We start from the raw sequence: 14073 nt of genomic DNA on the forward strand, positions 1-14073 counted from the left end.
AAGTCCACGAGCGCTGTCATTGGATCATGCATATTCAATGTGTTCAATGACACCGCTGTTCAGGTCAACACCCGAACGTCAACCTCCAACATCGGAAATAATAGCAGTGACCCCTTTATCTCTCTCATCTGTCTCGTCCACACCTTCACAAATACCTCAGAAAACAAAGACATCACTAATTCGTTATATAGAAACTCCTGAGGTTGCTCCAAAAAGGAGAAAATTGGCGTATGCAGAAGACCCAAGTTTTCATGTATCACAATGTGAAACGCCACAAAAAAGTGATCTGAGTATTTGTGAAAGTGTAGACGAAACAGAACCGGAAGAACTCATTCCTCACCCACTAGATTGGGTAAAAGAAAAAAAATACATAGTTTTCGAAAGTTGCCTGGACAAACTCCTCTACAATATGCGTTGCCCTGACACTGATTGTCATTCGCGTATACATAAAATTGTAAAACAAATTGTAGGTACGATGGTGACAGCATATTCAACATGTGTCAATTCACACAGATTGAAGTTGTGGGAGAGCCAACCGAAAAGCAAACAATATGCAGTGGGTAACATCCTGCTTGCTGGGGCCTTATGTGTAAGTGGAGGAAGCTATGCCAAACTTAGAGAAATGTTTGATTTATGTGGCATACAGATGTTTGGCAATTCTTCCTACAACCGAGCCCAAAATCAATACATCTTTAAAGCTATTGATCACGAACACTAGGGGGGCGTGACCGGATGTCAGGGTGAGAGGTCGCGGCGGGCTCAGACCTACCGCTCGCTCCAGAGACTAATGCTGCCAAGGTAGTGTGGAGGAGGAGGAGGGAAGGAGAAGCCGAGCGTTGTGGAGCCGAAAACGAGGGGACGCTGTGAAGCCGTGACACCACGAAGGCGAGATCAACGGTACACTCGGTTGTTCAAACGGCGCGACAGTGGAGATATGTGGAGGTCGCCATAGGAAGCTCTCCCATAGAGGTACATCGATCCCCACGTAAGAATCCCTGTGAGAGAGGGACGCAAAGCGAAGGGAGGGATTGAGCGATACCTCCCCCCCGGTAGAAGAGACGTAAGACCCGAAGGTATGACTAGGAAAAGGGGGGTGGAGGAGGCGACCACACATAATGGATCACAAACACTACGTAGTTCCAAAGATAAGGCTGGCCACTCGACCGGGCGGACAGGCGTTGCTGCTGCTGCCGCCGCTTCTAAACTGGAGCAATATGCCCATACGCCTAATCAGACCCCAAACCAAACACCTAGGAAGAACGTGCAAGTCGGAGAGGGGCGGCCGCAGAGTACTGCAGCCGTGCAAACGGTCGGAAGGAAAAGCCAGGGTTTGACGACCGAAATAGAGCCGACAAGTTTAAACAAAGTAATATGTGTGGCAGTCCGGTCGGACACTACGGGTGTAATGGGTGGAATATCGGAAGCACAAGCGTCCATGAGTAATCTCTCCTTGGAGAGGGGGACTGGATGGGACACTGAGATAAGTACAGAAGGAGAAATTTGGGCAAAAGGTAAAGAACCATCACTAAAAGAAATTCTTTCTGCGGTGAATACATGTAAATTATCATTGGACGATGTATCAGACCAATTAAAGCAGATAAGAGAAGATGGGATAAATCTTAAAAATGAAGTACAGAAAACTGCGGCCCGTATATCAGATATGGAGGAGAGAGTCAGCCAAGTGGAGGATGAAGTACTCCCGTTGAAACAGGAGATGCAAATGATGAAGGGCCAGTTAAATTTGTGTATGGCTAAAATGGATAATATGGAAAATATTATACGCAGGAAAAATATCAGAGTTTTAGGTGTCCCGGAGAAAAGTGAAGGCAATAATCTTGCTGAATTCATGGAAATATGGATAAAGGATAAAGTAGGGAGTGAGAAGCTATCAAGATTTTTTGCAATTGAAAGGGCGTATAGAATTCCGCTTAGGATGGTGGAAGGAAGAAGTTATCCTAGACCCATAATCATCCAATTGCTGTCCTATAGAGATAAAGTTGCTATCCTTCAAAGAGCAAGAGAACTGCGTAACCTTGAATATAATGGGATAAAGATTTCATTGTATCCGGATTTTTCCCCAGAGTTGCAAGGACAGAGAGCTAAGTTCATAGAGTGCAAAAAGAAATTGCAGAGTCTTAAAGTGAACTATGCATTGCTTTATCCGGCAAAGTTGAGGGTATCAGCATTTGGGGAAAACATATTTTTTAATAGTCCAGAAGAAGTTAAGTCGTGGTTGGAGGAAAATAAATGTCTGCTGCAACAGAGGGAAACGCTGTAGTATGAAAACAGAAAGAAAATGGACAATTTTTTCTTTTTTTCTGGACTTAGAGGGAACGTCCCCATATTGCTCTGTTTGTCTCCTTCCCTCTCTCCTTCCCCCCTTCCCCCTTTTTTTTTTTTTTTTTTGGCAGAAATTTGGATTATTGTTCGTTATAGAAATAAGAGTTATGGGAGTGGGTGGATAGGGTGAGCAGGTGGGGAGCATATATCACCCTGGGAGGTAAAAACGGTCATGTTGGAAGCCCCTTAGAAGGGCCCCAAGTGGGGCATGGGAGGGTTGGGGAGGGGAAAGAAAAAAGGGATGGGGAGTATGAATGGATGAATGATAGTGAGAGAAAGGAGGTTGAAAGGATACGAAAGGATATAGGTAGGCATGGTAAAGGATTATTAATTGCACAAGGAAAAAAATATATCTATTTAAGTACAGAGTTGATGGGTGAAATTGTATTGAATATGTTGGTCAGGTAAAAGGGCACAAGAAAATGAAATTAAGAGAGGCACAAGGAAATAATATTGCTCAATTTATATAAAATGTGTGTAAAATGTGTATAAGAAATATGGTAAATATGAGATACAAAATATGTGTGGGATTAAAATCTTGGAGCACTGGGAAAAAAGAATTAAGCAAGGGGGAGAGCACGTGTGAAAACACAGAGAAAGCACGTAGAATGGAGAATAAAAAGTACGATATTGTGATTTAGGTCTCAAATATGGGAGTAAGTAGTAAGGTAGGGAATTTCACTAAAGAGGTTAAAATTTGTTCTTGGAATATACGGGGGGTGAAGGAACAGTTGAAGAGACATGCGTTATTTTCCATGGGGAATATGGGTAATTACGGGATGCTCTGTTTACAGGAGACCCACCTGGACCGTGATACAATCAGTGTGCTAAGACACAGAAAATATAGGATACAATATCACTCTACATACACTTCCTACTCAAGGGGAGTGAGTGTCTTAATAGACCCTGGGTCGGGTCTAACTTGCAGGCAGAGCATCGTAGATGTTAAAGGGAGATATGTGTTCCTTTTTTGTGGTATAGAAGATAGAGTATGTGTGATTGCAACTGTGTATATCCCACCACCATTTAATGCAGAAATATTACATGAACTGCTGAAGTTTATAAAGGATAAGCCCGGAATCCCAGTCATAATAGCAGGGGACTTCAATATGATAATGGATCAAAAAATAGATAGGTTCCCACAGAAGGGCGGTGGTAGGGAGGGACCCAATGGGTTGTTATTTCAATTCTGTGAAGAAACGGGTTTTGTGGATATATGGAGAAAGTGGAACCCCTTAAAAAGACAGTATTCTTGTCACTCTAAGACGTACTCCACCTTGTCCAGGATCGATATGGTGCTGTGTAATGAAGAGGCGCTGGGGATGGTGGAGAAAGTGGAGTACGAGCCAAGGGGAATTTCGGATCATTCACCGGTAATGTTTTTAATGACAATAGGGAGAGGATGTAGTAGAAGGGAATGGAAGATAAACCCATTTTGGTTAGAACTAATGGATAACATGGAAGAGGTAAAAGAAAACTTAAAAGAATTTTTGAGTATAAATGTGGGATCTACGTCCCTGGGAATAATGTGGGATACCTTGAAAGCCTTCTTAAGGGGGGAACTAATAAAAAAGATATCGCAGATTAAGAAGAATGGGGCTGCAAAGGAAACAGAAGTAAAAGAAAGGATAAGGAGGTCAGAAGAGAGGTATATAAGGGCCCCCTCAGAAGAAAGTTCCAAGGAATGGGAGAAAAATCAGGTAGAATATAAAAGACTTACAGTGGTGTGAAAAAGTGTTTGCCCCCTTCCTCATTTCCTGTTCCTTTGCATGTTTGTCACACTTAAGTGTTTCGGAACATCAAACCAATTTAAACAATAGTCAAGGACAACACAAGTAAACACAAAATACAATTTGTAAATGAAGGTGTTTATTATTTAAGGTGAAAAAAAATCCAAACCATCATGGCCCTGTGTGAAAAAGTGATTGCCCCCTAAACCTAATAACTGGTTGGGCCACCCTTAGCAGCAACAACTGCAACCAAGCGTTTGCGATAACGTGCAATGAGGCTTTTACAGCGTCCTGGAGGAATTTTGGCCCACTCATCTTTGCAGAATTGTCCTAATTCAGTTACATTAGAGGGTTTTCAAGCATGAACGGCCTTTTTAAGGTCATACCACAACATCTCAATAGGATTCAGGTCAGGACTTTGGCTAGGCCACTCCAAAGTCTTCATTTTGTTTTTCTTCAGCCATTCGGTGGTGGACTTGCTGGTGTGTTTAGGATCATTGTCCTGCTGCAGAACCCAAGTTCGTTTCAGCTTGAGTACACGAACAGATGGTCGGACATTCTCCTTCAGGATCTCTTGGTAGACAGCAGAATTCATAGTTCCTTTTATCACGGCAAGTCTTCCAGGTCCTGAAGCAGCAAAACAGCCCCAGACCATCACACTACCACCACCATATTTTACTGTTGGTATACTGTTCTTTTTATGAAATGCAGTGTTCCTTCTACGCCAGATATACTTGGACACACACCTTCCAAAGAGTTCCACTTTTGTCTCATCGGTCCACAGAATGTTGTCCCAAAAGTCTTGGGGATCATCAAGATGTGTTGTGGAGAAATTGAGACGAGCTTTGATGTTCTTTTTGCTCAGCAGTGGTTTTCTCCTTGGAACTCTGCCATGCAGGCCATTTTTGCCCAGTCTTTTCCTGATGGTGGAGGCATGAACGCTGACCTTAACTGAGGCAAGTGAGGCCTGCAATTCCTTGGACGTTGTTGTGGGGTCTTTTGTGAACTCTTGGATGAGTCGTCTCTGCGCTCTTGGGGTAATTTTGGGCGGCCGGCCACTCCTGGGAAGGTTCACCACTGTTCCATGTCTTCACCATTTGTGGATAATGGCTCTCACTGTGGTTCGCTGGATTCCCAAAGCTTTGGAAATGGCTTTATAACCCTTTCCAGACTGATAGATCTCAATTACTTTCTTTCTCAATTGTTCCTGAATTTCTTTGGGTCTCGGCATGATGTGTAGCTTTTAAGGATCTTCTGGTGGACCTTACTGTGTCAAGCAGCTCCTATTTAAGTGATGCCTTGATTGTGAACAGGTGTGGCAATAATCAGGCCTGGGTGTGGCTAGAGAAATTGAACTCAGGTGTGGACAACCACAGTTATAGTATGTTTTAACAAGGGGGGCAATCACTTTTTCACACAGGGCCATGATGGTTTGGATTTTTTTTCACCTTTAATAATAAACACCTTCATTTACAAATTGCATTTTGTGTTTACTTGTGTTGTCCTTGACTATTGTTTAAATTGGTTTGATGTTCCGAAACACTTAAGTGTGACAAACATGCAAAGGAACAGGAAATGAGGAAGGGGGCAAACACTTTTTCACACCACTGTATATGGGAGAAAGAAGAGAGGAAAAGGCAGTTTCAGAGGCAGTCCTTCTTTTGCGAAGGGGAACAAGTGGGGAGGGTATTGTCAATGATTGCTAAATCAAATAGCTCGTCCCCAATAATACCGGCGATATTGGACAGGGAGGGAGGTATGAGGAAGTCAACACCTGAAATAGTGGAAGAGTTTAGAAAATATTATGAGGAACTATATAAAGTTTCAAACTCTGAAGTAGAGGGGGAGATGCAGGAATTTTTTGGGAAAATAACATTACCTAAGTTGTCGGAGGAAGATAGGGAGGGTTTGGAAGCACCATTGACCCTGGAGGAGCTGCAAAAAGTAACAGCAGAAATGACAAATCAGAAAGCACCAGGTCCGGATGGACTGCCGATAGAGATTTATAAAAAATTTGGGGAGATACTTTTACCGGCTCTCCTACAGGTGTTCAATGGCGCTTTTGAAGCGGGACAGCTGCCGCAATCAATGAGGGAGGCCACAGTGGTGGTCCTAGCAAAAGAAGGGAAAAACCAATTGGAGACCGCATCATATAGACCTATATCGTTATTGTGCTCAGATGTTAAAATTTTGGCAAAAGTACTTGCAACAAGGGTAAAAAACATAATATCAAAACTAATACACCAGGACCAAACTGGGTTTATCCCAGGGCGGTCCACAAATATGAATGTGAGACGCACTTACTTAAACATTCAGATTCCTTCAGAAAATAAAGGGAATAGAGCAGTCATGTCCTTAGATGCAAAAAAAGCCTTCGATAGTGTGGAGTGGCATTATTTAAGGATGGTGTTGGCGGAATTTCAATTTGGCCCGAGATTTATGCAATGGATAAGAGTACTGTATACAGGCCCTAGGGCGAAAGTGAGAATAAATGGGGAATGTTCAGAGGAGTTCCGTTTGGAGAGGGGGACAAGACAGGGGTGCCCTTTGTCGCCCCTGCTTTTCGCCCTCTCGATGGAGCCTCTGGCAATAGCCTTGAGAGAGGCGAAGGATATTCGGGGGTTTAAAAGAGGGAATGAGGAGGAAAAGGTTGCCTTGTATGCAGACGATGTATTGCTGTTATTAGCGGACACGGGGCCTTCATTAGTGGCGGCAATGACCCTGATAAAAGAATTTGGGTATTTCTCCGGACTTGAAATTAACTGGGAAAAATCTGCCCTCCTACCAGTGGATCCCCTCGATATTCCACTGCCAGTACAGGTATCCCAAATAGAAATAGTTAAACAAATGAAGTACTTGGGAGTGAATATGACGGCAGACCCAAGGCAGTATATAGCAGGGAACTTAGTCCCACTTATGTCAAAATTAAAACGTAAAATTAGAATATGGAAGAACCTCCCCTTGTCAATAGCTGGTAGGTGCAACTTAATTAAGATGGTGTGGATGCCTCAAATATTATATGTTATACAAAACTCACCGGTTTGGATTCCAAAATATTGGTTTAAAAAAATGGAAAGTTTGTTTAGAGAGGTGATATGGAAGAACAATGTGGCAAGAATTAGCTTACAAGTACTACAGAGACCAAGGGAAATGGGTGGGATGGCACTACCTAATATGAGATACTACTTTCTGGCTGCCCAATTACAGTATATGAGGGGAGGTAACCTGGTGGCAGTGACAGGAAGTGGGGCTGGACCCCTGGGGAGGGATACTCCACATAATACGGTCGCGGAAGCCGTGGAAGCCGACTCATTTAGGACCAACTGCCCCACAGTCCAACTGATGGTAAAGTGTTGGGAGGAGGTAAAAGTAATATTGGGGTATAGAGGATATACAGAATTCTCACCAATATGGGAAAATAAAAATCTAGGGGAAATTAAGAAAATGGGGAGATTAGTAGAATGGGATCGGAGCGGCATACATTTCTTAGTACAATTATATAAGGACGGGAGATTGAAAACATTTCAGGAACTAAGGGATGAATATGGGTTACCGGTTTATTACCTCCTTAATTATATACAAATCAAACATGCGCTAGAGGCACAATTCAGAAACAGGAAGTTGGAATGGAGTAAAATGCCTGCACTCAGGAGAATTATAAGTCATAATATATCGAAAGGAGGTATTTCAGAGATCTATAGGTACCTAAAGGGAACAGAACAAGAAGGGGTAATAGAGGAGGAAAAAAAAGCAAAATGGGAAAGAGAGGTGGGCCCAATATCGGTAGAACAGTGGGAAAAGGCTCTGGCATTGGGGGTGAAAGTTTCTTTATCTCCATCAAACAGCATATCTCAAATGTATTTAATCCATAGGGTATATTACACTCCTCTTAAATTGTATAGATTTGGGTGTAGACAGGATGCAGAATGCCAAAGATGTGGGGACCGAAGAGGAGATTTAATACATATGATCTGGCGATGCCCAAAATTATATAGATATTGGGTAGGAATAATAGGGGAAATTAATAAAGTGTTTGGGTTATCACTAGAAGTAGAAGCAAAAATATGTATAATGGGATTGATAGAAGAAGAGGAGGTACGAAGGGATATCCATACAGCAGTCATTAGATGCCTTTTTCAGGGGAGGAAATTAATTGCGTGTAAATGGCAGAGGAGGGAAGCGCCTACAGTAAAGGAATGGATGGAAAGGGTGAAAGATAACATAAAAAAGGAGGAATACATATATAGGAAAAGAGGTAATTATGGGAAGTTTGTTAAAATATGGGGAAAGTGGGGTGTGTAAAGGGTGAGTAAGTCACGAGAGTGATGGATGAAGGTGGGTATGAATGAGAGGTGGGGAGGGGGATGGGAGAAGGGAATGAGTAATTTGTCTAAGTTTGATGTTATTTTTTTTTCTTTTGTATAAATTGTGAATGGAATATTATTGGCGGAGGGAATGGGAGGGGGAGAGGGTTGACAGGGGGAGGGAGGATGGGATGGGGGGACAAGGGTAATTTGTTTGTAAGGGGAATTAATGTATGTGATTACTATGTGGCAATATTAGTAAACTTGAATATAAAGCAAATAAAATAAAAAAGTTTAAACTTTAAAAAAAAAAAGCTATTGATCACAGTTGGCAAGAGAATAGATCAAATGTGATTAATGATTTGACAGAAAAACCAGTTTTTCTTGTTGGGGACGGTCAATGTGACAGTCCTGGTTTTTCTGCCAAATACTCCACTTACACTTTCATGGATCTCTTTTCAAAGAAAATTGTGGACTTTGAATTAGTGCAGGTGTCACAAACAACTTCATCCGTTGCTATGGAGAAGTTTGGATTTACCAAATGTTTAGATCGCATAATTGAGCAAAATTTGGATATTCAATTTGTGGGAACAGATCGACACACTGGCATTCGAAAATTACTGTCAACAAACGAAAAATATAAAAATTTAAATCATCAATTCGACATTTGGCATTACGTTAAAAATTTAAAACGAAAATTGGTTCAAATTTCCAAAAAAAAAATACATCGTGCACTATTGCCGTGGGTGCCATCCATACTGACTCATTTCTACTGGTGTAGTAGACATTGTAAAGGTAACGAGACCTTTTTAAAAGAACGTTGGCAATCTGTACTACACCACGTTGTTAATGTTCATGTATGGACAATTGGAAACGTCGAGCACAAATGCTTACATGATGAGATCAACGAGGAATCTCCGTCTGTTCCCTGGTTAATCAAAAATACACCTGCATTTGTTGCATTGTCCACAATCGTTCTAGATGCACAATTGGAAAAGGACATGAAACATCTAACTTTTTTTTGTCAAACCGGGGTAATTGAAACGTATCACAGTATGATGTTAAAATATCGCCCCAAGCGAATTCATTATAAATTTGATTCCATGGAAGCTAGAACTAAATTGGCAGCATTATGCCATAATCATAATGTGATACGCAACCCCGCTGTGATAAAAAAAATAGATGAAAAAGGAGAAGTTGTTTCGGTCGAAAGAAAAAGTCTGGAGTTTCCACGAGGAAGAAAGAAATGGATTGTCCGTAAACTCTTCAAAAAAATGGAGAATGAACATGCCTTCCATCTGCTTTCTAAAATGATTAGCATTGTTGAGGGAACGCTAATCACCTCGTGGAAACCCAAAAATCCAGATATGCCGAAAAATATAGCTCCGATAGAAAGGCCGGATACCAGTACTGCAGTAAGGGAGCATATGACACGTTTTCCTCAACTTTGATAATTGAAACGGTCGTTGTGATAAGTTTGCTCCTTTTTTGAAAAGTAAATAGTAATAAAGTTTTGTTTGTTTGGTAAGGGACATAATGTTTAATATATTGTTAATATAGATATATATTCTATTTTATTTTATTTATTTAATAAAACGCTTTGAATTCTACTTACAGCTTCATGTGTATTATTAGTAAACATACACAGTTTGTGCAATGTGTACATACAATTCAGTGGAAAAAAAATACAAAAACCATCATCTTAATGAAATATGATTTATTAAAACAAAGATAATACAATTAAAAACAATAACCAAAAATATATTATAATTCAATAAACAAAAAAAAAAAAAAAAAAACTTTAATGAAATGCCATCTCAGAGGCATCGTAGTCATCTGAATATAAAAAACCCACATACGAACCATTCGGATCTGGAAAAACATCTCTAACTACTTTAACAGCGCAGGACGGAATTACTCTCCGATTACCCTTCCCTAAATATCCGTTAATCCATGCGATGAATAGTCGGTAGGCTGTCTTCCGTAATCGCCTGAAAATAAAATAAAATTATAATTAAAAAAAGGCCAAAGAAACCATAGTGTATTTGTTATGTATTGATTACAAATGAAAATAATTACCGATTGTTGTTGGCATCCACGACAGGTAATTCATCAAGATGCATGGCCAGGGATGTGAGTTGAACATGTTCTTGAGTCGCAAATTTGAGAAATGAACATATCCGCACAGGTGATACATTTCCCGCCCTCAGGGATGCATCCCTCAACCTGGTGTATTTCCCGGCAACACACAGATTCTATTTGCGTGGCCATTGGTATGCAACACTCACAATGACACCAGTGAGTGTTGCCAATACGGTCTTCAGGGGTATCTTCAGCTTGGCTTGTTTTTGAATCGTCAGGGGTAATTATTATCCGGGGATTATTGGGAAAGGCCGGATCGTGTTCTGTGTCGGGATACCTTGCCAACAGTTGTTCAATCATCATATTTCTCTTAAAAAAAAAATTAAAAAAATAAATACATTAGCATAATATAAAAGCATACGTAAAAATTAAAAATACAATTTTGAAAAATAAGAACTATTTAGTTTTCTAAAATAAACATTTAAAAATTACAAAAATTACAACAAAGAGTGTATACAAAAGCAATAAATAAAAGACAAAATTAAACAAAATAGAAAAATTATTAATTTTATTGCTAATATTTATGGGTAATAAAAATATGAAATAAGTGATTATTCTATAAAATTTGGTCTATCATTATACACATCCAGACATGTGTAGAGATACAACTGAAATAAAAGTATAATATAAACAATATTCTATCTGAATTACCCTTTCCTCTTGAGTGAGAGAACTATAACTCCTTGTTCTGGATCCTGATGGAACTTCTGTATTTTCCTTAAAAAAAAAATAATACAAGTCAACTTCAAAAAATATCACCATAACATAATTATATATGACAATCTAAATAGAAATGGACTTACCATTTCACACTACTTGAAAGGTGATGTTCTTTACGTCAACATTTTTTTACTGAAATAACAAGAAAAAATTTATTATTGGAAATGGTGTTTGCTATATGTATATATATATAGATATATATATATATATATATATATAGATATATATATATATATATAGATATATAAAATTTTTAGACCAATACAAATTAAAATAGAATGTAGGCCGTAGCGATAAGCTTGAGCAGTTCCATAGAAAATTATTAAGAAAATATATATATTTTCTATCACGCCATATACCTATATCTCCAAACACATTATATATATATATATATATATATATATATATATATATATATATATATATATTAATTTTATAGATATTGATATATATATATATAAATATCTAAGTATATGTATATATATATATATATATATATATTTATGGTCCAGAGCCCTCAGACCGATACGGATAAGGATGACAAACAAGGTTAACATAAACTCGCTTCCTTGAAATGGACCTGAAAGTGTGCCCTGGTCTAACGTACGGTATGCCAAAATAAGGGGGCATACCTTAAAATGAAATGAATATGAAATGGGTGAAATGAGTACTCACTTGAGGAGTATGCTTAGAGAAATGCCCTGATAAAGGGGATGGGTGGGTGGGTATCGCGCACCGGAACCGACGAGGAAGACGGGCGGACTGCTGGTTAAATACTCCACCGGGCTCCTCCCATAATTTCAGGCCACCATACTGGCCTTTCTATTTATGGTCCAGAGCCCTCAGACCGATACGGATAAGGATGACAAACAAGGTTAACATAAACTTGCTTCCTTGAAATGGACCTGAAAGTGTGCCCTGGTCTAACGTACGGTATGCCAAAATAAGGGGGCAAAACATCCAGGTAGGGGTTGCACTTTATTGAGACAAGACTGTCACTGGGTGAGTTTGACAAAGGCCTGGGCCATCTCTATTTGCAGTTTGGGTATGTAACGGGCAAAACAGGAGGACTTCCATCTACCCAATTTCTTGATAACATGGACCGGGACCCCTTGGCGGGAGGCAGTAGAAGCTGCTTCGATACGGAATAAATGTCCGGAGTAGTGAGCAGGATTGAGGTGAAGGATGCCCAGGAGTATCCTGACATGCTCCATGAACTGGGCTGCGTCGAGAGGTTTCGTGTGAAAAAGCAGAAGCGGGCCAGTTCCTGGTTGGTTGGCCAAAAGGGTCAACAAGCGGATGAGAACAGTGACCGGGCACCAGCGGTTGTCGGTTTTATAGAAGTGTATGTCCATACCCGAGCCAAGCTGCTGCGTCTTGGAGACTGCTAAGTGTAAGATGAAATGGTCTTCGTATCGGACCAGGTGGTGCTTGTACAGCATGCGTGCTGTGAGGCTACTACAAGTAAACTGGCTTGGCCGTAAGAAGCCGTAGAAGGCCAGGTGTATGGCTGCTTGTAAATGCCACTCATGTGGAGACCGAAAGGTGAAGTGGCCAGGATATCTGACATAGTTCTAGAACGTCTCCTGTGAAAGGCGGAGGTTTGGTGCCGGCCATCGGCTGGCGCTTCTGGACACTGCGCATAACAGCCCGAACGGTGTGGTAAGAAAATAAGGAGGGTACGGTAGGGTCCTGGAGGGACATGAAATGTTGTACACCGGTCAGGTATAGCCGGATCGTATTAACGGATAACACCAACTGCGAGTGGCAGTAGGAAATGAAGGCTACGACTCGCTTGACACGGGACGTCACTGTGCTGTGATACGTGATGAAGCGGTTAAAGGCCCTCCAGGCTGACTGATAGGCCTTGAGGGTATTGCGGGAAAGGGAGTGATCGATAAGTTGGGTAGCCGCTAGGAGGTGAGGGGCTAATCCAGGGTTAGTTGAGACCAGTCCGGGATAGCTGCTGATGTTGGTCCGGCTCCGGGTACCTGATCGGAAAAGAGACAAGGTTACCGCGGGAGAGGGCGTCCGCTGCCTGATTGAACTTACCGTGGATAAAGGAACAATAGATGTTGAACTGAAACAACAACAAGAGCTGGACCAGTTGACGTAGGAAGGACATAATCAACCGAGAGGACGCCTTGGCGCAGCCAGGAATTGCCAGTAACTGGGGAGGCCAGGGAGCTGCGAGCCGGAGGTGGCCAAAAAACAGCCGCAAGCCCGTGGAGGCCGCTGCGTCGGTCATCACCTGGGGCGAAAGGGAAGACACGGAGGGAATGAACAGGGAGACGCCATTCCCAGACGATAGGAATTCCTCCCGCATAGCCAGGACTGCTATTGCCGCGGGATCCAGGCTGAGGACTTGCTCTGGATCCTGTGAGAGGGACAGTAAAACCAATAAGTGTGACACAAGGCGCGACCCTGAGGGATGATGCGCATAGCGAACTCAACATGCCGTGTAGGGACTGTAGGTGTCTTTTGGACGACTAGACTGGAGAATATGCGAGGATATAATATGCCCCTAAAGATGGCAGTTGTGATGGCGAGCATTTGCCGTTGGCTATGGGCTGATGCCTCTGGATGCCCCGAGGTGGGGATCTTGCTGTATGGGCCGTAACGACAGATGGCTCTCCGTGCACTGTAAGGATAAGAAATGTTGAACGCTGGCTAGAAATATCCTGGGCGTGCTACAGGAAGAAGCCAGTTGCGTGTGACAACATGATCCTGGTGCGGGACGGAAGCTGAACTCAACTGTCCTAAGGAAGAGACGGATAGACAGACAACAGTGAATGGTTTGTAAGAAAGCCACGGGAGACGAGAGGCCAATTAAGTGC

At 41.5% G+C, this 14073-nt stretch overlaps 1 long non-coding RNA gene across 1 annotated transcript; it reads right to left on the reverse strand.

Moving 5' to 3' along the window:
* Positions 1 to 10554: 10554 nt before the first annotated feature.
* On the reverse strand, positions 10555 to 11369 carry LOC143942154 (uncharacterized). The gene is made up of 3 exons (XR_013264721.1): positions 11320 to 11369; positions 11168 to 11233; positions 10555 to 10825 (listed from the first exon to the last, which is right to left on the reverse strand). It is a non-coding gene; the product is annotated as an uncharacterized LOC143942154 (long non-coding RNA).
* Between the last annotated feature and the right edge of the window lie 2704 nt (positions 11370 to 14073).

This window comes from Lithobates pipiens, unplaced genomic scaffold (genome assembly GCF_037356315.1).
Source record: "Lithobates pipiens isolate NorthernLeopardFrog02 unplaced genomic scaffold, aLitPip1_a1.2 Scaffold_30, whole genome shotgun sequence".
Taxonomy (NCBI): Eukaryota; Metazoa; Chordata; class Amphibia; order Anura; family Ranidae; genus Lithobates; species Lithobates pipiens.